General features: G+C 36.0%; 1 pseudogene; it reads right to left on the reverse strand.

Moving 5' to 3' along the window:
- Positions 1-210: 210 nt before the first annotated feature.
- Positions 211-25,235, reverse strand: LOC108994700 (annotated as a pseudogene).
- Between the last annotated feature and the right edge of the window lie 2,169 nt (positions 25,236-27,404).

The raw sequence follows: 27,404 nt of genomic DNA on the forward strand, positions 1-27,404 counted from the left end.
TGAGGCTGCTACTGCTGTGGCCACTTTGTAGATAATATTCTTCATCGATTTTAATCAAAGCAAGCTCCACATATTTTTATTTTATTTTTACTGGTTCTGCTAAGAATACAAGTGCAAGTGGGTGTTTTTGCGGTCCTTGCTGTTACATATTCAATGCAGGCTTTTTAACAACAGATATTAATTTAGAAAACAGAGACATAACACATTTGATTGATATAACTGGTACATTGCACTTTCTTATCATTTTACTATAGGGTGGCAAATTAATGTGACAATAGGACAATCTTACAAATTAACTAACCGTGTGACATTCAGCAGAATAATCCATTTTCGAACTGGCTTTTGCTATGGAGAAAGTTTGGCAGTAGACCCTTGCGCTGCGATCACAGAATTGCGACAGAATCCGGTGGCCCTCGTTGCTATTAGCTATATTTACATATTTGAATCAAACCTGTGCATTGTACGAGTATCAGTTAAAGACTTGGACACCGCAAACCATCAATGAAATAATAACTGATAAACACTACCTACAGGGTTCAAACCGAATATATGATGACCCTAGAGTTTACTCCAGTTAATTCAGCTGGAGGCACTATTGAAACATAACGAAAGAGCAACCCAGTACACAAGAAAACACAACCGAGTAAGGGGTGGACAGCATATAAGGTTTGAAAAGGATCTTAAGCTGACACAAAACTACTAATTCTTTAATCAAAAAATAAGCGAGCCTTACCAACAATTCAGGGACTTTCAGGAACACAAAAGACAACGAGTATAAAACAATTGAGGTTACTACTGCTGTAATCACGTTGTTTAGAAGGCGCTTGCTGTCTTTACTGGGCACAAATGCTATTTTTAAGGTATTTGTCAGTTGAAATAGTCTGTAAGATATCTGCAAGAATGCAAATAATTCTACCTTCAGCTACACCACATATTTTCATAATTTAAAAGCATAACATCTTTTACTTACTGCAATGTATATGGAAGTGGTGAGCATAAAATTCAACAATGGATAGTTTGGGATCAGAGAGAGCAAAAATTTTGGCTGACCATCTGGAACACCGGATCTGAAATTTCAATGGAAACCTTTGTAAGAAAGAATTGCATATGATGCATGTGAATGGATGAATGTCTGTTAAAAAACAAAAGAATAATAAAAAAAAAACTTCAATAATAAAAAAAAAACTTCTTCACGTATGTATAATATGTTATTGGCGCAACAGAAATGCCAGCTAAGGAAATAGCGCAAGCTATGGAAACTGCAGAGGAAGCTACGGAAACAACGAAACTTACGGAAATGGCAGCTACCATCAATTATCCCAAATCAAACCCAAGATAACCGGATGCATAAATTCTGGGATTTAAATTTTGTATTTCAAATTTGAATTTCTAATTGTACTATATATAGAAACTCCTGTACGCATATGAAGTCAATGAAAACAGAGGAAACGTATATACCTTCCTTTCTTAGTTTCTACATATGTGAACCTTCCCTTAAAATAGAAAACCATAGTTTGATCATGTGCCAGATGCTCGAAACAAAGCTTCACTGGGATAATATATATTATATTCTTTCTTTCAAAATACAGAAGTTGAAGTGGGAAACATTAGCTTCTGGTTTAGCTAGGACCCTCGAGAATACAAAACAAATAAAAGAAGCCTGTCCATGGAATTAGTGGTCCCAAAATATCAGCTGTAGGCTAGTACCAAGCAGTTTTTCAGTGTGCATCAACCATAATTTGCAATTGAGAACTCTGCTTGCAATCCAGTGCGGAGAACATACCTACCACACGCTGACATAGCAGAATTTGAGTTGTAAGAGAATTGGTTTTTAAACTTCTTTTGCAAATCAAGTTCTGCCACATCAGCAGTGTGGAGGATGTGATCTCCACACCGGCTTTCAAGTAGTAGAATGTTTCTTTTCAATTAACAGCAACAGTTATCCTTAATATTAATGACAGCACAACAAGCAGGCATTCACAGCTATGAGCTTCATAATACCTTAACCAGATGTGGATTTGGGAGATGTAGGTCTCTAGAGTTATCTTTCCAAGCCACCTGGAAACCAAAGAAAAAAAATTTCACATATATTAGTTGAAGATAAATGAATTCATAATGAGAGGAAAAGCTCACAGGAACTCTTAAAAACTTGAAGAAATGGAGAGGCTGCAGTTTGGATACGACTTCTATACTAGATTAGATCAACAACTTGTGGATTAAAATAACAGCCACTTACGCAAAAAGTGTCAAACTGTAGCTACGAAAATGCTGGGTGACATTCCGCAAACATATGTAAACCCTGATAAAGAATGATGCATCATCAACTAGCAAAACGTTATGAAATCTACAAAAAGGTAACATATTTCAGTAAACATATGCATACGTTATCGGAATCCATGAGGTATATGGATGGTATTTGTTGTAAGTAATCTTGTCTAGCTTGTATATATGCTGGAACCACAGATATCCCACCTAGAAATCCGGAGAAACAGTCGCATGAGAGTTGAATATTTAGAGAATAGGGTTTTGTATACTATAATATCATTATACCATTGAAGATATGAGAGCAACAGCTATTTTTATTGTTATTCTGCGCTTCACTTCTGTTTCTTCAAGCTTCTCCATCCACCTTTCAATCTACAATAATTCATGCCAAATTAGTATCCATTAGCTCAAAAGACAGGCAAAATAAAAGCAATGTTTAAAGCTCAATTTCACCAAAAATTAAAGGGAAATATAAAATGTTTCTTTTTCAGAGGAAAGTTGGACGAGATTGCATTAGAACTTACAGTTGGATGATAATAAGCATATATCATCCCAATTATCCATATGTAGCGATCAAGGCCTGAACGGAAATGCCACTCATGCAAGCGGGGCAGCTGTGATTTTGAAGGATTTGGGTCAGTGTATCCTGCAATGATTTAACGACTTGGTCAGCATGACCTGAAATGTTCTAGCAGAGAATATGAAGTTCTGACAAGTTACTAACCAAGAAGGAATGTAAGTGGGCTCCAAACCACTTCAAACACTCCAGGTACTTCCCATACGAGGATAACTAGCAAGAAACAGGCAATGATTTTTACAGCAATGACCGACCCAATCTCATTTTAATTGTTCAGAATACCAAGCGCCCCATAAACCATGAGCGTGAAAAGGGTGTGCATGGGGCAGATGTAATATAGCATGTAACTGTTGTTAAGGACAATGCAGGCAAATAATACCAAGAAATTAAGCCTCCACATCATCTGCTCCAAAAAAGATAAGAATATTACAATTGAAAGCAAATAAAAGCAAATAATATGTATGAGAGTTCAAAGAAGCAACTTTTGACTTTTTGGGGACTGCAAACCTGTGCAAATCTTGCGAGACTGAAATCTTTGCGAACATAATAATATGAAAAGTTCCCAAATCCAGTCATCCACACATATGCAGCAATAAAAACTCGGATAGCATTATAGATTTCTGTAGCAGCAAAGTAATGATACATCAGAAAAAGCACCTGCAACATAGAAGAGATAAGAGATCACCAACAACGATGCAGCGAGTAGAACATACAATCACATGAAGTCTAAACAGCACAACATAGAAAGTTTTAGGCACTTCAGTCCATATATATTGTTTATGTTACAGAACACCAAAATGGAGTGTTATAGTGGTAGAAGTGTGCTTCACTGCATTTTGCATTAGTAGCTTAATGGTTTTAGGTTAGTATGCCCAAATCAACAAGCAAAAAATTCTTCCATGCTCAAAGCTTTTACCCTTATATAATCTAAGCATATTTTTGAGAATGAAAATTTCAACAAATAGGTACATCACTTGAAAGAGCCAGCTAACCTGCATCCAACCTCTCCACTCTTCAGTTTGATGCCTATTTAAATAAAGTAGTGATTTCCCTGAGAATGGAGACTTATCATGATGTATCTTGAAAGAAGTTATTGCCGAAACTATGATAAGGAGGAAGTACAGAAATAAGAAGAGGTCCCGATTGTAGTTCTGCATAGACAGTTAATAGTCAACAGGAAAACTCCATCAGCAGCCAACAGGAAAACTCAAATACCGATACTCAATACAGATGCAGTACATTAAATTAAAACAATCAAGAATTCAATGAACTTTCAAAACAAAAATATTCAAATTTTTGCTTTTGCTTGCAAATCTTTATTACAAATTTAAAAGAACACGAAACTTCCCAGGTAGCTTTATTAGCCAGAATTTATAAATAATTGAGTTTAAAATATAATGTACACAAAAATTTAATAAATAATGGCAACACGAATGTGGTGGCAGTGCCTCCATAAAGTGTAAAGACACATAATGAAACGTAATTGCAGCTGCACTTGCAATGATTAAATGTTTGTTGAGCCACACGCTTCACAAAATGCAATTGAAAACCCTATATGGAATTGTTATATGCATGCATGAAAATAAGATAGATGCAAAGGTAGTGTTCATTTGCATTAAAATATAGGTTTAGTAAAATTAATTACAAAACCTCAAAACAGGTAGTACTTATTTGTACTTACAAGGCGAAGCAGGGTGAAATGGGTGATAAAGATGAATTATCTTCTTCTTTATCAGCTTCTTCACTTACAGATTTATCCTTAGAGGATTCAGCATTCTTGGCAGAATAAAAAACAGAAGTAACCTGAGAGGATGTAGACAATCATTTCAGTTTTAAAACAGGATTAACAGGTTGAGCTATCTTAACCGAATCTTCCAAAAACTGTTTGAGATTTTAGTTTCTTCTAACTGGATTTTCATAAACAGAACTAGCAAAATAAGATCTAGACCTCTCAATTATGTTGTTGATTTTTACCAAGATATGAGGAAACATTGTCGACCTTTGTTTAAAAGGTTTCTACAAAACCCTCCTCCTTGGTCAGAAATTCATACTACTCTAGTAAGGAAAATCAAAGCACATGTCAAAACTCTCCCGTGCCTTGGAATCCCTACTTCTGATTCCTTCAAAATTATTGAAACAGATGCCTCTGACATCAGTTATGGTGGCATTCTGAAACAAACTATTTCACCAGACTCTTCTGAATAAATTGTTCGCTTCCATTCCGGAGTCTGGAATCATGCACAAGAAAAATATAGTACTATCAAAAAAGAAATTTTGTCTATAGTACTATGTATTTCTAAATTTCAAAGTGATTTACTTAATAAGAAATTCCTATCAAGGATTGATTGCAAAAGTACTAAGTATATATTAGAAAAAGATGTTGAAAACATTGCATAAAAACATATTTTTACATGCTGACAAGCTATTTTAAGTATTTTTTATTTTGACATTGAATTTATCAAAGGCACTAATAACTATGTCCCTAATTTTCTTACCCGTAAATTCTTGCAGATACCCAACCATGAGCAAGAAAAAAACAAAAGAAGAACAGACCAATGCTCCTTCACTAAATGGTGGGATAGGTTTTCCTATACCCAACAAATTATTGACTTTGTGATTAGAGATTTTCCTCAAACTGCACCTGACTTGCAACACAAAAAGGAATTTCCTGTAATCACACATGGTTCACTTGTTTAGACTGGATATCCCCAAATCCAGGCCCCTGCTTCACCAATTGCTTCGCAAAGAGGAAAAGCCACCAGCTCATCCTCTAAGAAATCTTCTAAGTCCAAAAAGAAGAATGTTCTCGAATGACTAACTAAAAAAGAAGTAATTCACCTATTCAAGAAGTCATTAGAAAATGATAATTTTGAAGAAGAAAAGAATTTAGAAGCATCATCAGAGGCTTCAGTTGCTAACCCATACAGCAATATTTTTGGACATGATTCTGAAGGAACCCCAAGGTTATCCGATGATGAATGATCCAAGTGCTCCACCAACAAAGAAGGCCGTCCCAAAGACTGACTAGTTCTTTGATCCATTTTTGTTGCCTTATGCCGAAAGCAGAAACAAAAATCCGCTGAAGACACAATGATAACTCTTATTCTGTCACCTTATGCCAAAAGCATATGATCCCGAAGAATCTGCTGAAGACATAATGATAACCCTATTTCACGTGATTAAACAGTATCCATCACTGTTCACTCACGGTTTACTTTTACTGTTTCACTTTAATTATTGTAAACAGGAACTCCTTGATCTACAAAAGGAGAACGTTGCTTCGGAATTAGGCAGAGCTTCTTCTGCCTACACTTCTCTTAATTTGCTCTCACCTATTTCACCCTGCTTCGCCTTGTAAGTACAAATCAGTAATACCTGTTTTGAGGTTCTGTAATTAATTTTACTAAACCTATATTTTAATACAAATGAACACTACTACCTTTGCATCTATCTTATTTTCATGCATGCATATGGTCTGTAAAACCGCTTGCATATAAATGTGCATATTTTGTTCTGCTTCTTCTATTTCTGCATACTTCTTCTATTTCCGCTGTTTTTTAGGGTGGGGGTTGTGAACCAACAAAACAAATGAAATGAAGAGAAGCAATAGCAATGATTAGATACCAGATTGGCTCTGATACAATTGAAAGCTCCGAATGATCAACTCTGCAATCAGTTGTTAGAATCAACAGGTCTTCAAATCGTTCATTTGAAAAAATGGAAACCCTACTTATTGGATGATCATGATACTTCACAGAAATCGAAATTCTTGATCAATGGAGGAACAATATCACCATTTTTGTTCAATAAGATACCAAAGTGGTGGATGATTGACTCATTCCATACTAGAAATAATCGCAAGAAATGAAATGTGAATAATCCGTCCTCCTCTCTTTGAAACAAAGGGCGCTTCTGGTTTTGTCGGTGCTTGAAACAATTTTGTCTTCTCCATATTACTATATCTCTAGAGTCAATAATTTTATATGAGGAACTACTGAACTCAATCACTTGCTACAGTTCCTCTTCAGTTTTCTGTTGAGGTCTATCCTGTAGAGGTACTCAAATTGGATCAGTGATCGATTTGTAGGTTTCATTGTAAACCTAATTGGTTACTTCCAATTACGTAAATCAATAGTTCAAACAGTGATACAAAGGTAGTGTTCATTTGCATTAAAATATAGGTTTAGTAAAATTAATTACAAAACCTCAAAACAGGTAGTACTGATTTGTACTTACAAGGTGAAGCATGTTGAAATAGGTAAGAGCAAATTAAGAGAAGTGAGGATAGAAGGCAGAAGAAGCTCTGCCTAATTCCGAAGCAAGGTTCTCCTTTTATAGATCAAGGAGTTCCTGTTTACAATAATTAAAGTGAAACAGTAAAAATAAACTGTGAGTGAACAGTAATGGATACTGTTTAATCATGTGAAATAGGGTTATCATTATGTCTTTAGCGGATTCTTCGGGAGCATATGCTTTTGGCATAAGGTGACAGAATAAGAGTCATCATTATGTCTTCAGCGGATTTTTGTTTCTACTTTCAGCACAAGGCGACAAAAATGGATCAAAGAACTAGTCAGTCTTTGAGACGGTCGTCTCTGTTGGTGGAGCACTTGGATCATTCATCATCGGATAACCTTGGGATTCCTTCATAATCATGTCCAAAAATATTGATGTATGGGTAAGCAACTGAAACCTCTGATGATGCTTCTAAATTCTTTTCTTCTTTAGAATTATCATTTTCTAGTGACTTCTTGAATATGTGAATTAATTTTTTTTTAGTTAGTCCTTCGAAAACATTCTTCTTTTTGAACTTAGAAGATTTCTTAAAGGATGAGCTAGTGGCTTTTCCTCTTTGCGAAGCAGTTGGTGAAGCAGGGGCCTGGATTTGGGGATATCCAGTCGAAACAAGTGAACAATGTGTGATTGCAGGAAATTCCTTTTTGTTCTGCAAGTCAGGTGCAGTTTGAGGAAAATCTCTAATCACAAAGTCAATCAATAATTTGTTGGGTATAGGGAAACCTATCCCACCAATTAGTGAAGCAAGACCTGGTCATGATATTAGTATTTCTTTCATAGTTCCACTTCATGATCCATGGTACTTTGTACTATTGGCAAAAATGGAGTCAGTTGGGGAAATGAGACATGTCTCGGTCAAACTTGGAGCAAACAGCATTAGCAAAACATTCAAAGGCTCTTAAGAGCTCATCAGGAAAATTCTCAGCAAAGCAGATTCTAGTGCGAACACTCCTTTCCATGCCTAGGGTACCCCTATTCCTACCCCTACTCCTACTTCTACTCCTACCCTTGGCCCAACACCTACCCCTACGACACCTTGCCCCGCCCCTAAACCCAACAAGAAACCTGCTTCTATAGTTTGGGCTCATTTCACCAAACTAGAGGGTGGTGACCCTAATAACCCCCAAGCCAAGTGTAACTATTGTGGAAAAATCTATAGATGCCATTATAAGAAACATGGTACCTCACAATTAAAGATGCACTTAGAAGACCAATGTTAAAAAAGTCCAATATTACCATCATTACAAGAGAAAAGCCAATCTAAACTAGAAATTGGACTTCAAAAAATGGCGGATGAGACTAGTGGGGGTGCAACTTTGAGGGGGTATACTAAGTATGCTCCTGATGAGTGTAGAAGACACTTAGCTCGTATGGTCATCATGGACGAGCTACCTTTTCAAGTTGTTGATGGGAAAGGGTTCCAAGTGTTTGCTCGCTACTTGGAACCAAGGTTTAATATTCATTCTCGTCACACGATGGCAAAGGATGTAAAAATACATTTTTGGTCTGAAAAATAGAAGTTGATGGGTGAATTGGCCGGTCAATTTGTTTGCCTTACCACTGATACTTGGAAATCAGTCCAAAATTTTAATTATATATCTTTAACTGTACATTTTGTTGATTGTAATTAGACATTGCATAAAAAAATTATAAAATTTTGTCAAATCATCGATCATAAGGGTGAGACAATTGAGAAGACCTTAGAGACCACAATAAAATAGTGGGGGTTGACCCGAGTTCTTACAATCACAGTTGATAATGCCTCGTCTAATGATGTCGCATTGGGACATTTAAAGACCTATCTTAAATAGGCAAATAAGACAATCTTGGGTGGTGAGTGTCTGCATATGAGATGTGCAGCACATATTCTGAATCTTATTGTTACTGATTATTTGAGGGATCTTCATGACTCGATTGCTCAAGTTAGGACTGTTGTGAGATGGGTGAGATCTTCTCCTTCGAGGTTGGAGAAATTCAAGATTGCTTCAAGGTTTGCGGGCCTATCATCCAAGAATGGTCTTTGTACTGATATGCCTACACGATGGAACTCAACATATTTGATGTTGGAGATGGCCCAAGAATATAGAATGGCATTTGTACTATTGGATGATGAAGACATCCAATATGTTAAATATTTTGATGATCACGAGGGATTGGGGAAACCTGTAGATGATGATTGGGAGATTGTATCTATTTTTGAGAGTTTTTTAGGCTTTTTTATGAGGTCACCACGACGATATCTAGAACTTTGTACCCTACATCACATCAATTCTCTCAGCAAATATGTAAGGTAAAAGAAGAATTACATGACATGGTCGCGGGTGGTCACTATAGGCTGTGGGAGATGACATTGGCTATGAGGTCAAAGTACGACAAGTATTGGGGAGATTTTATTAGGGCTAATATTTTGTTATATGTAGCTGTCGTCCTTGACCCGAGGTTTAAGGTGGATGGCATGGTATTTGGAATGAGCCTTGCGTACGGGCAAGCATGGGCGGAGATTATTACAGCAAGGGTTCGGGAAACCCTTTGTAGATTATTTGATAAGTTTACCGTCCTGTGGGGTGTAATATTGCGGCACCTGCACCTACCCCTACACCGGTTCAAGAAGTCGATAGTGGGAAAAGACATAGATTGGACTGGGGTGAGAGGTTTAAGTAGACCCCCTTGATGCGAAGTTATGTAGAGGCTCAGTCAGAGATAGTCAGATACTTAATAGCGGAGGTAATATCATTTTCACAATACTTCGATATATTAAGTTGGTGGAAGGTGAATGCCTTGAAGTATCTCATCCTTGGAGCCCGCAGTCTTTTGGCCATCCATGTTAGCACCGTAGCCTCGGAGTCGGCTTTTAGCACCGGAGGGCATGTATTGGATTCATTTCGGAGTTCATTAGCTTCTACCACTGTGGAGGCTTTTATTTGCACGCAGAATTGGATCAAGGGAACTCTAATTCATGTTCCGAATGTTCTTGAGTATGAGAAACCAAAAGATTTTCCATTTTGAAAACAGGATTCGAAGTAAAAATAGGTTTTTCAACATTTTCTTCAATCCGATCTAGCTGTTTTCCGATCGTATGAAGATCAAGATCTACAAAATTATTCTGGTGAATAACCTTTTTTGTTTCTTTTAAAATCTTGTCATTCTCAAAATCTCTGGAAACAATTTCGCGGATTTTGAAATGGAAAGCAGCTACTTCAGATCCTTTATAAGGAATAAATACTATATCTAAAGGCGGATGGCTAGATTGGACTACCATTTTGCCTTCTTCCTTGACAAAATCAGTTTTAACAATATTTAAAGTATTTTAAAAAACATAATAATTTTCAACAAAATTGAAGAAAAGAATGTGCCTTTAGAGCTTATTCATTTCTTCTTTTCATTTACACTTAACATGTAATTTTTCAACAACAGAAAATTTTGCATGATAGGCCTTACGCTTATCATGATTTTCTTTTGAACTATATTCATTCACAAGAGCAATCAAATCAAACTCAAAAAGTTTGTTTAAAACAGTCAAACTGTGATGAATAGGAGCAACAGGAGCTGTCATATCCGACGCTGTAGGTGATAAATAGCAACGAAAAAGAAGTTGTTCTTGTCGAAACCACAGAAGAATCGTCTAACGACGAATCCTCTGAAGAAAAGGATATTGATTTAATTGAAAAGAATTTTCAAGACAATGATTTCAAAATAGCCAGATTTTCTTCAAAAGGACCCAAACCAATGAGTCTCACGAAGAATTGGTATCCAAGACCTACTCCTCCTGATTTACAGTTTGAAGAAAAAGTTTTCCAAAAACAATCTTCTTACTCTGTTGATAAAGTTTATGAATGGAATATTGATGGGTTATCTGAACAAGAAATCCTCAATACCATGAGTAAAATGTCTTTAGTGGCAAATGCTTATATTAATAACAATATCAGACAACCTGATGTTGTTATGTTTTTAACTCAAGGTTTTACTGGTATTTTGAGACATTGGTGGGATAAACATCTAACCAATGACACCAAGGAAACCATTCAGAATGCTGTCAAGCGTAATGAAGAAGGGTTACCTATTTTTGATTAAACTATCGGGATGGCTCAACCTGATGGTGTTAACACTTTGATTTACACCATTTTAAAACATTTCAATGGAACACCATCAAATATAACTAGTCGTGTAAGCGACCAGTTGAACAATCTGCGCTGTCATCAGATGTCAGACTATAGATGGTATCAAGATGTTTTCACCTCTCGAGTAAAGCTTCGTGACGATAGTCAAAAGCCTTACTGGAAAGAAAAGTTTATTGATGGTTTACCTCGCTTATTTGCTTATAAAGTGAAGGAAGAACTTACTGATACCTCTGGATTCCTCAATTATGAAAATTACACCTATGGTGATATTTTCAGTGTAATTAAGAAACTTGGTATTAGTATGTGTAATGATCAAAGAATGCTTCGTGAACAGATGAGAAATAGTAAGAAAGCCAAATATGAAATGGGAACTTTTTGTGAACAGTTTGGCCTTCCATCTATTGCTCCGTCTAGAAGAAAGAACAAAATCTCTAAATCTCATGGTGGTTTTAGGAAAAAACCCCGTGATGAATTTTATAAGAAAACTTATAAAAAGCCTTATTATAAGGACGATATCATTACCGACCCTTTTGGTCAGAGAGTAAAATTTCATTTTGCTTCTCGTTTTGAAATCGATAGGGATAAAGGAAAGAAATCTTTGTTTTTAGCAAAACAAAAACATTTGAATTTCCTCCAACAGGAAATCAAGTACAAAAGGATTTCTGAACAATTATCCTCTTCTCTTTTAATTTCAAAGATTGAAGATTTTAACAAACGTTTGATTTCAGATGTTTGTTCTGATTTACCAAATGCTTTTTGGTATAGGAAGAAACACATAGTTTCTCTCCCATACATTAAAGGGTTTAATGAAGCCAATATTCCGACAAAAGCTAATTCCGTTCAGATGAATAGAAAGACGCTGGAATATTGTCAAAAGGAGATACTTGATCTTCAGAATAAAGGCATTGTCAGGAAAAGCAAGTCACCCTGGTCTTGTCCTGCCTTTTATGTCCAGAAAAATGCAGAGCTAGAACGTGGTACCCCTCGTCTAGTTATCAATTACAAACCCCTGAATAAAGTCTTAGAGTGGATTAGGTACCCTATTCCTAATAAACAAGACTTAATTCATAGGTTGAGTGATGCAGTGGTCTTCTCTAAATTTGACCTAAAATCCGGTTTTTGGCAAATCCAAATAGCCGAGTCAGATAGGTATATGACTGCTTTTGTTACCCCTTTTGGTCATTTCGAGTGGAACGTCATGCCTTTCGGCCTTAAAAACGCTCCCAGTGAATTCCAAAATATCATGAACGATATTTTTAATTCGTTCTCTACTTTCACCATCGTTTATATCGATGATGTTCTTGTTTTTTCTAAATCTATTGATGAACATTGGAAACACTTGAATTCATTCCTTGACATCATTAGATACAATGGTCTTGTTGTTTCGGCAACAAAAATCAAATTGTTCCAAACCAAGATTAGATTCCTTGGTTATGACATCTCTGAAGGCAAAATCAGGCCAATCCAAAGAGCCATTGAATTTGCTGACAAATTCCCTGATGTCATTCTTGATAAAAAACAATTGCAGAGGTTCTTAAGATCTCTCAATTATATTGCTGATTTCTACAAGGATATGAGGAAACAATGTCGTCCTTTGTTTAAACGACTTCTTTCCAATCCTCCTCCTTGGACAGAAATCCATACAAATCTAATAAGGAAAATCAAAGCACATGTTAAAACTCTTCCGTGCCTTGGAATCCCTACTTCTGATTCTTTTAAAATCGTGCAAACAGATGCCTCAGACATTGGTTATGGTGGCATTCTGAAACAATGTGTTTCACCAGGTTCATCTGAACAAATTGTTCGTTTCCATTCTGGAATCTGGAACCCTGCACAAGAAAAATATAGTACTATTAAAAAAGAAATTTTGGCTATAGTACTATGTATATCAAAATTTCAATCTGACCTTTTAAATCAAAAGTATTTGGTCAGAATTGACTGCATGTCTGCAAAATTTGTTTTAGAAAAAAATGTTAAAAACATTGCATCAAAACATATTTTTGCACAATGGCAAGCTATTTTAAGTGTTTTTGATTTTGATATTGAATACATCAAAGGCACACAAAACTCAATCCCTGACTTTCTCACCCGTGAATTTTTGCAGAAAACCCATCATGGCCAGCAAAAAGAAAACCCGAGAGAGAGAGAGAAAAAGGTGAATCCACCACCACCAATGCCCAGTATAAACCTCATCAAGAATGAGGCTGGATCTGCTACCACTAATGCCGTATCTACAGCACTAGACATTGCCAACAGGTTCCAGCCACTTGGCAAACCTGTTCAGCCGCAGACCTTTTCATCTGCAGTAACTACTACTTTTGACCCATATGCGAAAGCAATTGAGTCAAAACCCATCCCTATTACTCCCCAGTTTTTCCTCCCAAAAGGAAAATCTGAATATTTGAGAAAAAATTTTGCTTCATATCTGTTTCATATCGAGCCCAACAGCACGATATATACAGATGTTTTCTAAATTTCTTCTTCCTATTTTCCTACTCTTTTTCACTGGATTCCTGAAGATTTCTCAAAAAATCTCCAATTCTATTTCAGTATTTTGATTCAAACAAATTCATTGGTTATCAAACCTATTTATGACAAGGTTGATACCAATAAATTAATCTTTCACAGTGCCTATATTCACCGAGTTATCACTCAAGCAGAATGGGGATCCACCCCATCTACTTCCAAAAAACTCGCCCAAACAGACACTGCTTTTTCTTACTTTGATTATATTGATGCTTGGAAGCGCTTCATGCTCTTCCAAACCCCTGATATGAGCCACTCCTGGTTCATAAAATTTGATCAAAAATTTAAGGGAAATTTTCCTCTTTGGTTCACTCAATGGTGGAACCAATACGGATTAATTCCTGAAAATCTTCCTGGTGAGCTCTTAAAAGCCTACCAACATTTTTCAAAAATCGTTGATCCAACTTTGGATCAACACTCCAAAAAATTTCACCATACTTTACATTTCTGTAAGAGATACCACCTCCCGTGGATCTTCAAATGGAACTATGAAATAAATGGTGATGTAATGACAAGAGTGTATTTCACCAAATGGTGGGATAAATTTGAACATAATCAAAAGATTGTTGATTTATTAATCAAAGATTTTCCTCAGACTGCACCCAACCTGCACAATAAAAAGGAATTTCCAAAGATCATGGCTGGACCATCCAAAGCTCCTGAATATCCATTGATTCAGGCCCCTGCTTCTCCAACAAAATCCGGGGGGGGGGAAAGGGCAGTTCATCCTCAAAATCCTCTAAGTCTAAAAAGAAAACTGATATCTTTGACGGACTTAATAAAAAGGATTTAATCAACATCTTAAAAGAATCATTATCAAAGTCTCAAAGCAAATCTGAAGACGAAGATTCAGACACTGCATCAGAGGCTTCTTACAGCAATATCTTCGGTAATTCTGGGTTCTACACAGACGAAGAATAATTGCTACTTGCTACCAGACAGAAGATCCACTTCTGTTAAAACTACTACTTGAGTTCAAAGAAGACCTATAGACAGATCCACTGGCCAGTCTCCTTTAAACAAGCATTGTCGTTTTGTGCCGAAAGCAGCATCCAGCCGCCAGACACAATGATGACACCCGTGGTTAACAGTACTAACACTGTTCACTCACGGACTTACTTTTTGCTTTTCTCTTACCCGTGCCTAAAGAGTAATGACAGCTGTCATTCACGGATTCCTCTTGTAACAGGAACTCCTTCATCTATAAAAGGAGAACCTCATTTTCATTTTAAGGCAGAGACAATTTTAGGAGAAACATCATTGTAAGCTTTCTGCCTTCCTACTACTCTCATATTACCAAGAGCAAATACTGCTCTACCTTATGTCATAAATTTTGTAATCTTTGTATAGTTTTATGAATATGTTTAATTTCCTACTATTAGTTTTATTTTCTTTATTTTGCATCGCATCCTTGCATATGGTCGGTTCTACCGCCTGCCTTTAATTGTGCATTTTATCTGCTTTGCACCAAAACAGCGGAATGAAGGAGAAGGAGATTGGAGAAGAAGAGAATAATGCAAAGCAGATAAAATGCACAATTAAAGGCAGGCGGTAGAACCGACCATATGCAAGGATGCGATGCAAAATAAAGAAAATAAAACTAATAGTAGGAAATTAAACATATTCATAAAACTTTACAAAGATTACAAAGCTTATGACATAAGGTAGAGCAGTATTTGCTCTTGGTAATATGAGAGTAGTAGGAAGACAGAAAGCTTACAAGGATGTTTCTCCTAAAATTGTCTCTGCCTTAAAATGAAAATGAGGTTCTCCTTTTATAGATGAAGGAGTTCCTGTTACAAGAGGAATCCGTGAATAACAGCTGTCATTACTGTTTAGGCACGGGTAAGAGAAAAGCAAAAAGTAAGTCCGTGAGTGAACAATGTTAGTACTGTTAACCACGGGTGTCATCATTGTGTCTGGCAGCTGGATGCTACTTTCGGCACAAAACGACAATGCTTGTTTAAAGGAGACTGGCCAGTGGATCTGTCCATAGGTCTTCTTTGAACTCAAGTAGTAGTTTTAACAGAAGTGGATCTTCTGTCTGGTAGCAAGTAGCAATTATTCTTCGTCTGTGTAGAACCCAGAATTACCGAAGATATTGCTGTAAGAAGCCTCTGATGCAGTATCTGAATCTTCGTCTTCAGATTTGCTTTGAGACTTTGATAATGATTCTTTTAAGATGTTGATTAAATCCTTTTTATTAAGTCCGTCAAAGATATCAGTTTTCTTTTTAGACTTAGAGGATTTTGAGGATGAACTGTCCTTTCCCTCCCCCCGGATTTTGTTGGAGAAGCAGGGGCCTGAATCAATGGATATTCAGGAGCTTTGGATGGTCCAGCCATGATCTTTGGAAATTCATTTTTATTGTGCAGGTTGGGTGCAGTCTGAGGAAAATCTTTGACCAATAAATCATCAATCTTTTGATTATGTTCAAATTTTATCCCACCATTTGGTGAAATACACTCTTGTCATTACATCACCATTTCTTTCATAGTTCCATTTGAAGATCCACGGGAGGTGGTATCTTTTACAGAAATGTAAAGTATGGTGAAATTTTTTGGAGTGTTGATCCAAAGTTGGATCAACGATTTTTGAAAAATGTTGGTAAGTTTTTAAGAGCTCACCAGGAAGATTTTCAGGAATTAATCCGTATTGGTTCCACCATTGAGTGAACCAAAGAGGAAAATTTCCCTTAAATTTTTGATCAAATTTTATGAATCAGGAGTGGCTCATATCAGGGGTTTGGAAGAACATGAAGCGCTTCCAAGCATCAATATAATCAAAGTAAGAAAAAGCAGTGTCTGTTTGGGCGAGTTTTTTGGAAGTAGATGGGGTGGATCCCCATTCTGCTTGAGTGATAACTCGGTGAATATAGGCACTGTGAAAGATTAATTTATTGGTATCAACCTTGTCATAAATAGGTTTGATAACCAATGAATTTGTTTGAATCAAAATACTGGAATAGAATTGGAGATTTTTTGAAAAATCTTCAGGAATCCAGTGAAAAAGAGTAGGAAAATAGGAAGAAGAAATTTGGAAAACATCTGTATATATCGTGCTGTTGGGCTCGATATGAAACAGATATGAAGCAAAATTTTTTCTCAAATATTCAGATTTTCCTTTTGGGAGGAAAAATTGGGGAGTAATAGGGATGGGTTTTGACTCAATTGCTTTCGCATATGGGTCAAAAGTAGTAGTTACTGCAGATGAAAAGGTCTGCGGTTGAACAGGTTTGCCAAGTGGCTGGAACCTGTTGGCAATGTCTAGTGCTGTAGATACGGCATTAGTGGTAGCAGATCCAGCCTCATTCTTGATGAGGTTTATACTGGGCATTGGTGGTGGTGGATTCACCTTTTTCTCTCTCTCTCTCGGGTTTTCTTTTTGCTGGCCATGATGGGTTTTCTGCAAAAATTCACGGGTGAGAAAGTCAGGGATTGAGTTTTGTGTGCCTTTGATGTATTCAATATCAAAATCAAAAACACTTAAAATAACTTGCCATCGTGCAAAAATATGTTTTGATGCAATGTTTTTAACATCTTTTTCTAAAACAAATTTTGCAGACATGCAGTCAATTCTGACCAAAAACTTTTGATTTAAAAGGTCAGATTGAAATTTTGATATACATAGTACTATAGCCAAAATTTCTTTTTTAATAGTACTATATTTTTCTTGTGCAGGGTTCCAGATTCCAGAATGGAAACGAACAATTTGTTCAGATGAACCTGGTGAAACACATTGTTTCAGAATGCCACCATAACCAATGTCTGAGGCATCTGTTTGCACGATTTTAAAAGAATCAGAAGTAGGGATTCCAAGGCACGGAAGAGTTTTAACATGTGCTTTGATTTTCCTTACTAGATTTGTATGGATTTCTATCCAAGGAGGAGGATTGGAAAGAAGTCGTTTAAACAAAGGACGATATTATTTCCTCATATCCTTGTAGAAATCAGCAATATAATTGAGAGATCTTAAGAACCTCTGCAATTGTTTTTTATCAAGAATGACATCAGGGAATTTGTCAGCAAATTCAATGGCTCTTTGGATTGGCCTGATTTTGCCTTCAGATATGTCATAACCAAGGAATCTAATCTTGGTTTGGAACAATTTGATTTTTGTTGCCGAAACAACAAGACCATTGTATCTAATGATGTCAAGGAACGAATTCAAGTGTTTCCAATGTTCATCAATAGATTTAGAAAAACCAAGAACATCATCGATATAAACGATGGTGAAAGTAGAGAACGAATTAAAAATATCGTTCATGATATTTTGGAATTCACTGGGAGCGTTTTTAAGGCCGAAAGGCATGACGTTCTACTCGAAATGACCAAAAGGGGTAACAAAAGCAGTCTTATACCTATCTGACTCGGCTATTTGGATTTGCCAAAAACCGGATTTTAGGTCAAATTTGGAGAAGACCACTGCATCACTCAACCTATGAATTAAGTCTTGTTTATTAGGAATAGGGTACCTAATCCACTCTAAGACTTTATTCAGGGGTTTGTAATTGATAACTAAACGAGGGGTACCACGTTCTAGCTCTGCATTTTTCTGGACATAAAAGGCAGGACAAGACCAGGGTGACTTGCTTTTCCTGACAATGCCTTTATTCTGAAGATCAAGTATCTCCTTTTGACAATATTTCAGCGTCTTTCTATTCATCTGAACGGAATTAGCTTTTGTCGGAATATTGGCTTCATTAAACCCTTTAATGTATGGGAGAGAAACTATGTGTTTCTTCCTATACCAAAAAGCATTTGGTAAATCAGAACAAACATCTGAAATCAAACGTTTGTTAAAATCTTCAATCTTTGAAATTAAAAGAGAAGAGGATAATTGTTCAGAAATCCTTTTGTACTTGATTTCCTGTTGGAGGAAATTCAAATGTTTTTGTTTTGCTAAAAACAAAGATTTCTTTCCTTTATCCCTATCGATTTCAAAACGAGAAGCAAAATGAAATTTTACTCTCTGACCAAAAGGGTCGGTAGTGATACCGTCTTTTTCAGTCATGCGAGGATATAAAGAAGAGATAAAAGGGATTCCCAAAATCACTTTGTCAGACATATTTTTGACTAAAACAGAGGGAATCCGAAAACAAATATTATTCTGGCAAACATGAGCATTATTGAGCTCATAATTAATGGTCATCTTTGAGCCATTTGCCGAGAATAATTTTTCGGTTGATTTTTCAAAATACTTGCTAGGAATGAGTCCTTCTTGAATGCAATTCAAGTCTGATCCGGAATCAATCATAGCAACAACAGAAAATTGAAAATCATGAGCAACAATAATATTAACTCGAGAAAACCATTTGGGAGGAATGGTATGACGGATTAAACAGATCTGGTTGTCGGCAGGTAAATCCTGTTGACTAGAACCAGCCTCGGTCTGCTCATTATCAGAAGGAATGTCTTGATCAAGTTGTTTGTCAATCTTGATTAATAAAAATTCTTGTCTTAAAACTTCATTCTCAGACTTGAGGTTGTTTATTTCAGATCTGAGATCTAGAATTTCTTTTTTGACAGAATTTATTTCAAATTGTAAATCTGAAACAGAAATATCCTTGGGTTTTTTCTTTGAAAATCTTTCCAAGGTTTCTTGAAAATTAACCCTTTGATTAGAGGGTTCTGGATCCTTACGAATCATTACCTTCTTCAGCTTTAGAAGATATTCTTCCTTAAGCTCAGGGTTAGTAATTTGAGAAATCAAGGTTAGCAAAAGATTTTCTTGTTCTTCAGCCTTAGTTAGGACATTGATTGTCTTACTAGAAGGCTTACAACAAATAGAATTACAATTGCAACCTAGCTTCAAGTCAGAGGGATCAGGAGTTGTAAGTTCAGAGTGATAATCTGAATCACTAGAACTATACTCAAGAATCTCCGATGATGAGGACGAATCTGTTTCTAGGAGTCGAAACAGTTCTTCTTTATCATGGGGATTGATATCCATCTGGCTGAGCTTCTTTTTAAAATTTTTGGCTTTTTCGGGGACATTTATTAGCAAAATGTCCAGCCTTGCCACATTTATAACATTTTTCAGAAGAATTACCTTTGGAATTTTTGAAATTCTTTTTCTTGAAATATGGTTTAGAAAAAGGTTTTTTATAAGTTTTCTTATAAAATTCATCACGGGATTTTCTCCTGAAACCACCATGAGGTTTAGTAGTTTTGTGCTTTCTTTTAGATGGAGCAATACTAGGAAGACCGAATTGTTCACAGAAAGTGCCCATTTCGTATTTGGCCTTCTTACTATTTCTCATCTGTTCACGAAGCATTCTTTGATCATGACACATACTAATGCCAAGTTTCTTAACAATACTGAAGATATCACCGTAGGTGTAATCCTCATAGTTAAGTAATCCATCAGCACTAGTAAGTTCTTCCTTGACTTTATAAGCAAATAGTCGAGGTAATCCATCAATAAATTTCTCCTTCCAGTAAGGCTTTTGACTGTCGTCACGAAGCATTACTCGAGAAATAAAAACATCTTGGTACCATCTGTAATCTGACATCTGATGACATCTGAGATTATTCAACTGATCGCTCACGCGACTGGTTATATTAGATTGTATACCAACAAAGTGTTTCAAAATAGTATAGATCAAAGTATTAATACTATCAGGATGTGCCATCCCAATAGCCTCATCAAAAATAGGTAAACCTTCCTTATTGCATTTTACTGCATGGCGGATGGCTTCCCTAGCATTATTGGTAAGATACTTATCCCACCAATTTCTTAAAACACCGGTAAAACCTTGTGTTAAAATCATAACAATATCTGGTTGTCTAATGTTATTGTTGATATAAGCATTGGCAACCATGGACATTTTACTCATGGTATTGATGATTTCTTGTTCAGAGAATCCATCAATATTCCATTCGTAAACTTTGTCAGCAGAGTAAGAAGATTGGCTTTGAAAGACTTTTTCTTCAAACTGTAAATCAGGAGGTGTAGGTCTGGAGTATCAGTTCTTCATTAGACTCATAGGTTTGGGTCCTTTTGAAGAGAATCTGGCAATTTCCAGATTTTGAAAATTCTTTTCAATAAGATCAATATCTTTGTCTTCAGAGGATTATTCGTTAGAAGTTTCTCCTGAAGATTCTTCAAGAACAAATCTATCACCATTACTGTTAAGAGTACTGGTAGAAGGTTGTTCTTTCTTTAGATCAGCTAGCAATTGATCAATTTTATCTAAATTTGCGGCCTGAGGATTTTTAAAATCAATTTTTGGCCTTTCTTCAGGAAGACTGATCAAAGGTTTTTCAATCTTTTTCTTTGGCTGATCTTTAGGGAAGATCAAAGGATGATCATTTTTAAAAATAGGTGGAGTAGTAAAAATAGGTTTTTCAACCTTTTCTTCAATCCGATCTAACTGATCTCCGATCGTTCGAAGAGCAAGATTCGTAAAATTGTTTTGGGAAATAATCTTTTTTGCTTCTTTCAGAATCTTGTCTTTTTCTGGATCTTTGGAAACAGTAGTATCGGATAGTTTAAAAGGGGAAGCAATTACTTCCAATCCTTTAAAAGGAATAACAACTGTCTCCAAAGGAGGATGACTGGATTGAATTACAGTCCTTCCTTCTTCCTTGACAAAATCTTTTTTAACAACATTTAAAGTAGTTTTTGGAATGTAAATATTTTCTGCAAAATCTAGGAGAGAAATATGCTGCTGGAGCCTATTCATTTCTTCCTTCCATTTGCGTTTAACACGTTGTTTTTCTAAATCCGAAAATTTTGCAACATAGGCTTTTCGCCTTTGTTTGTTCTCAGGAGAAGTAAAATCTTTTAGTAAAGTAGGTAAATCAATTTCAAAAAGTTTGTTCAAAACATTTAGGCTGTGATGAACAGGTGCAACAGGGGCTTGCATATCTGAAGCTGTTGGAGACATAGAAGAAGTATCTTCTTTGTCTGCTTCATCATTTACGTTCTGGTTTTTTGAAGAACCAGTTGCTCCTTGTGCTGAGTAAAAAGCAGAAGTAACTTGAGAGGAAGTAGAAATTCCTTTCATTTTTAAAGCAGGTTTAATAACAGGTTGAGCTGTTCGTACTGAATCCTCCAGAAATTGATGGAAATTAATATCCTTTCTGGGATTGTTTTGAACAGGGTCAACAAAACTAGATCTGGAACCAGCAAAAGAATTTCTTCTTCTACTGCTTGAGGTTTCAGATTTATCAAAAGAAATTTTAACATCTCCGTTGATGTATTGCCGGATGATGTCAACATCAGCACCCATAGCAATATTTCTTTGAGCCATGGGCATTTCTTGTTCCAAAATCCATTCATTAGGAAGAGTAATTTCATCCCAATAAATCCTTTTTGGAATTTTAATATCCACATCTGAAGAGCTACTCTGGATCAGAAGAGTATGCTTTCCAGAAGGTTTTGCAATGGCTTTTGGATCTAAATTCGTTTTCAAAAGACGATAATAAATCCTGAAAATTAAAGCAAGAGGTTTACTTCATTCAATCATATGATATCCAGAAGTCAAAATGTTTAAAATTAAACATTTCAAAATATGTTTGTCTGTTAGAGACAAAGTAATGTTTGGAAAACAATCAAAATGGATTGGTCCTTCTGATAAAGAAAACTGGACCATTCCGAGAATGCTATCCTCAAAACCGAGGAATCTGCCATCTCTTAAACAAAAAAGAACAGAAGCATTAATGCCTAACCTTGTTAAGGGCTTAGCAGCAATCTGCACAGAACCTATGTGAATATATTTAAATCTCTCATTCTTATAATTCTCTATATCATTTCCATTAAGGAGATAGCATTTTTCTTGGGATTTAGATATACTATAGGTTTGTTCGACTGTTCGAACATTTAAAGTATTTAAAAAAGTATTTTTTAACCAAGTAGTTTTATAAATAGAAGATGGTTTAATATCCGGGATCTTCCACGATCCTAGATTAGGAGATAGCTCTTCTCCATAAAAGCAATCTTCTTCATTGACTATATCAGGAGGCAAAGCCGACCTGGAACTAATTGAGGAATTACTCCTCCTCATTCTACCAGGTTTTGATCCTAATCTACAGGGAAGGTTGCATCTCAAAGAGGCTGCGAACTTTACCTTGGCTGGTTACTTATTAACCCAGTATGCCCTGGACGCCTACCCCGGCTGAAAATGGGACTTATAAAGGTTCTAAAGTAACACAGACACGACACTGAACCACCTAGTGCAGAAACTCCCGCACCCAGTAGAAGATGATCAAAACAAGATAGAAAAAAGAAGAATAATATGCAACAATTAGATATCAGATTGGCTCTGATACCAAAACAGCGGTTACTATATATATATATATATATATATATATAGTAACCTGATAAAGCCATCAACAGCACCTTTTTTGTTGAGCCAAAGAAATCAGTGCGATCACACAAGTAAAAGTAAGCCATAAGAAGACCAAATTCAGATCTGTAAGAGAGAATCAGAGAAAAGAAAAAATAAAGTCAAAATTCAGTCAGCATGAAGAAAATATATTTTGCATATAAGTTAAAGAAGTAATTTGCTCACATAGCTCTAAGCGTCAATCGATTTTCAATCAAAAAAGGCTCGTCCATCAAGAGGAACCTAAAAGGGTAATGTAAAACGATGCATGTAAGTTTATATGCACGAGTAATCATAGATTGAACAAATGTTGACAACTTTAAGGATCCCAGACTGTCTTTAGAAACCTGAAAATAGGAGATGTAGTGGACGAACTTCGAGATTTAGGAGAGCCTGATTGTAGACCTCCACCCTCTAATAGAACAGCTCTATCATCTTCCTTAACTGTGCCATTGCCCAATTCAGCCAAATTGACGTCGGAGTGCCTTCTAGTAGAAAAGAAATTTGAATTTCATTACTTCCCAAAAATTATTTCTTTTCCTTTTCATTCTTTACCGAAAGAAAGTATCGTACTCTGAAAAGAATCATCGTCTAATAGCTCTTTACCTCCTTTCTGGAATTTTTCATTCTTATTGGAAGATATAAAAAGTCCAAGATTACTTGGCAGGAATGCATGTGTATATACACATTTGTGCATTCGTGAATATACATTAAAGGATCATTAAAAGAGAACAAAATTCACAGAAAATATGCGCACAAGTCAAGAGCCGAGTAGGTTGAACAACGTACACCACTCTCAGAGTAGTAACATACTAAACAATAGTATAAAGTTACAAAAACTCGACAATAAGCTCATAAAAAAGCTTTAAAAATTCCTGCATAGAAAATAAATGTTAAAAATTTGCCTGTAAGCATGGCTAGATTCCTACAATCAGGGGCGGAACAAAAAATAGTTATAAATAAATAAAAGTATAGAATTATAATTATACTGTCAAATATCTTTAAAATATTTGTAATTGCCCCCAACACTCAAACACCCAGCCGAAACTAGCATACTAAGTTCTAAAATTCTTAACTATTATTTTTGTTCACATACTGACACACCATCTCCACTATCCTATGACAGAAAATGACAAAAAAATTAAATTTCTTTTTCCTTTGACTAAATAACAAAACAACTCTCTTTTATCTGTCTTCCACTTTTCTTTTTTTTCCCTTCTTGCTCTTTTTTGTTCTTCACAACATGGAGAGTGCTTTGGAGTTGGAAAATTATACAATCGTTGGCTTGCTGGTAGCTATGGTGGAGGAAAATGAAGTGGAGCTCAAATGAGAGGTTAGATGGGCGACTTTAAAAATTTAGTTTGTCCCAAAATAGCTACTTATATGATTAATGTTAAATAGCTGCTTATGTTGGTGATGATCAGTTTCGTCAATTACCGTTCACCCCTACGTACGACATACTTTGTCAATCGCCCCCTTACACACACCAAATCCTAGTTTCGTCCCTGCCTACAATTGAAAAGATTCTCCAACTCACACTTTGGCAGCGACTGAATTTTTCTTGTACTTCAAAAACTCGGAATATATCCAAGCTGCAATTAGAGGTATGATTCCAAGAAGAAACGACACCTGAAATGACAAGAAAATGACACAAACATAAGATACTACTAACACTAAAAGCATAAAAAAACTATTGAAATCTAGGGAAAAAAGAACAACAAAATGAAAACTAAAATGTCGAGAGTAATGGTATACAGTATCAAGCAAGCATCGTTCAGCAGCCACCGCTCAAGCACTCAAAAACCAGAACAAGATCCGGGAAAAAAAAAAAAAAAAAAGCTAAAAACCAAGTCATACCTGTCCAGGAGTTATCGGGCCAACGATCACCATTTCCGATACGAAAAGCAAAGAGGGCCTTGGTTAAGCGAAATTCAGAGAGATTCGAGCAGAAAATCGTCGAGCATTTCACTGAGACCGTGGACTCTGGCGCTTCGGAACCAGATCTGAACTGAAACTGAACTCCAGGGGAGGGAGGGAGAGAGACAGAGAGAGAGAGAGCTGTCGTTGATATGGAGAGAGGATTTGGTGGTGGTGGTGGTGGTGGGAAGGGAGGGAATGTATGTGTCGGGCTAGCAGAGCGAGACGGAAATACATAGACACGATTTGTATATACGAACTTTCAGCGCGGTTAGTTGGGAAAGCGCCATTTCTCCTAACTCACGTGCCACTGCTACTACTATGATAGTAGTACTATCCATGCATACAACATTTGTGAATAATGAGATGGTTAATTAATTACTTTATTTTATAATTAATTAACTAAATACTACCATTTAAAAAAAAAAAAACCTTCAATTTTATTACAAAAATTTTATATATAGTTATTTTTACGTACTTCTTATACACTACACTAATGTAATTAGGGCTGTACAAAAAATCGATAAACCAACCTAGACCGACTCAGACCGGCCGCCGGAGCTCGGAACCGGCCGAAACCGGTGAAAAACCGGTCGGCGTGCGGCAGAAAATAGTATAAACCGATATCGGCCGGTTCGGCGTCGGTTCGAACCTGGTTCAAACCGCTGAACCGGCCGATTATAGAAATGTTATTTTTTTTTATATATTCTGTATTCAAAACGACGGCGTTCCACTTAAGTTTAAGTGGAACGGCGTCGTTTTAAGTCTGTAGTTGTGTTTTAACATAACTGAAACGACGCCGTTTGTATTAAACCAAACGGCGTCGTTTTATTCATAACGTATTAAAAAAAAATTAAGTAGAACGACGCCGTTTGGTTTAGACCAAACGGCGTCGTTTTGAAATTAGGTCGTCTTCTTCCTCGGGCGTCTTCTTCCCAGTGACGCATCGCATTTTTCATCCCCTCTCTCTCTCTTCTCTGCGACACTCTCTCTCTCTACTCTCTCAGACGAAACTCGCCGATGAACCGATCGTGAACCGCCAGAAAATTGCCGGTGTCGAGACGGCCGGTTTCCTCCCCCAAAAATAAACTATCTGTCGGCGTCGGTTTTATCCCAAAACCGCACCGATACAGTTGGTTTTCACCCCTAAATGTAATTGACTGCGTCACTTTTTTTAATAGACTATTTTAACTAATCATATCAATAGACTATATAAAAATATATAAAAGTGACTATATATAACAGAACTCGATTATAAATTAAATGTTAAAGTCTCACTTTTCTTTTACCAGAACTAACAACACTTGCGCGCATTTGACTATTGATCTTTTGGTTTATTATTCGGAAAGTTGTTGCAAGAAAATTTTATATTACACACTTCTATCTAATCGTTAGAATCAATATGTGTTTTATTATTTTTATTTTTTTATTTAAATACATTTAAAAATTCACTTTTTAATCCATTCTACTATTCTACTAATCCAATGCCTATTTGGGAGAGATCTTCTTTTAAGCCACTACACCTGGAGGGACTCGCGTTGCCCTTGATAAGGGGCGGCCCCAATATGAAGGCCTAACGAGAAATGCTACGGGCAATATCCTTGTTGATTGCAGATAGAAGGTTTCGGTTGGCAATGAAATATGTCCGAAACAATACCCGTGACTAAAAAAAAAATACAAATAAAAAGATAAATGAGACTCTAAGATCTCCAGAATCCCGATGCGTTCCGGATGTAATGCATTGAAAGACATGATCTTCCACGCGTTTTGCATACGCACGAGCAAACAGACAAAAATATTTTCGAATAATAATATTACGAGGTCAAAATTGCAAAGAGATCTCCACGCGTTTTGCATTCGCTGAGGCAAACAGACAAAATATTCTCGAATAATTTTACGACGTCAATCAATGCATTTTGTGCGCGAGGTTGGGAAGAGAGTCTCGTCTCACTGGCATTTAAATATAGAAGGAAATTTCAAGGGTACCTCTACAGCGATTGATGATGTGCACTGATACTATGCATTTTGTGTTTTCTTTTATTAATATTAAAAAAAATATAAAATGCAACAAATTTGAGAATGAGATAAAATAAAAATTTTATTAATAATAATAAAATATTTTATAAATAATAATAAAATAGTTTAAATTTTTTTTAAATTTCAATATCTACTAAGAAACTTCTAAGAGCATTGGCAATAACTTATTGCCAAGTCTATATTAGACTAGTTATCATAAAGTAAAAATAATAATATAATATTATATATTTTAATAATATTTGACAATTTTTTTTTTATATTATGCAAATACACTTGATATATTTTAATTAGGGGTGTAACCGGTCCGGTCCGGTCCGGTTTTGGACAAAATCTATGA

This window comes from Juglans regia, chromosome 12 (assembly GCF_001411555.2).
Source record: "Juglans regia cultivar Chandler chromosome 12, Walnut 2.0, whole genome shotgun sequence".
NCBI lineage: Eukaryota > Viridiplantae > Streptophyta > Magnoliopsida > Fagales > Juglandaceae > Juglans > Juglans regia.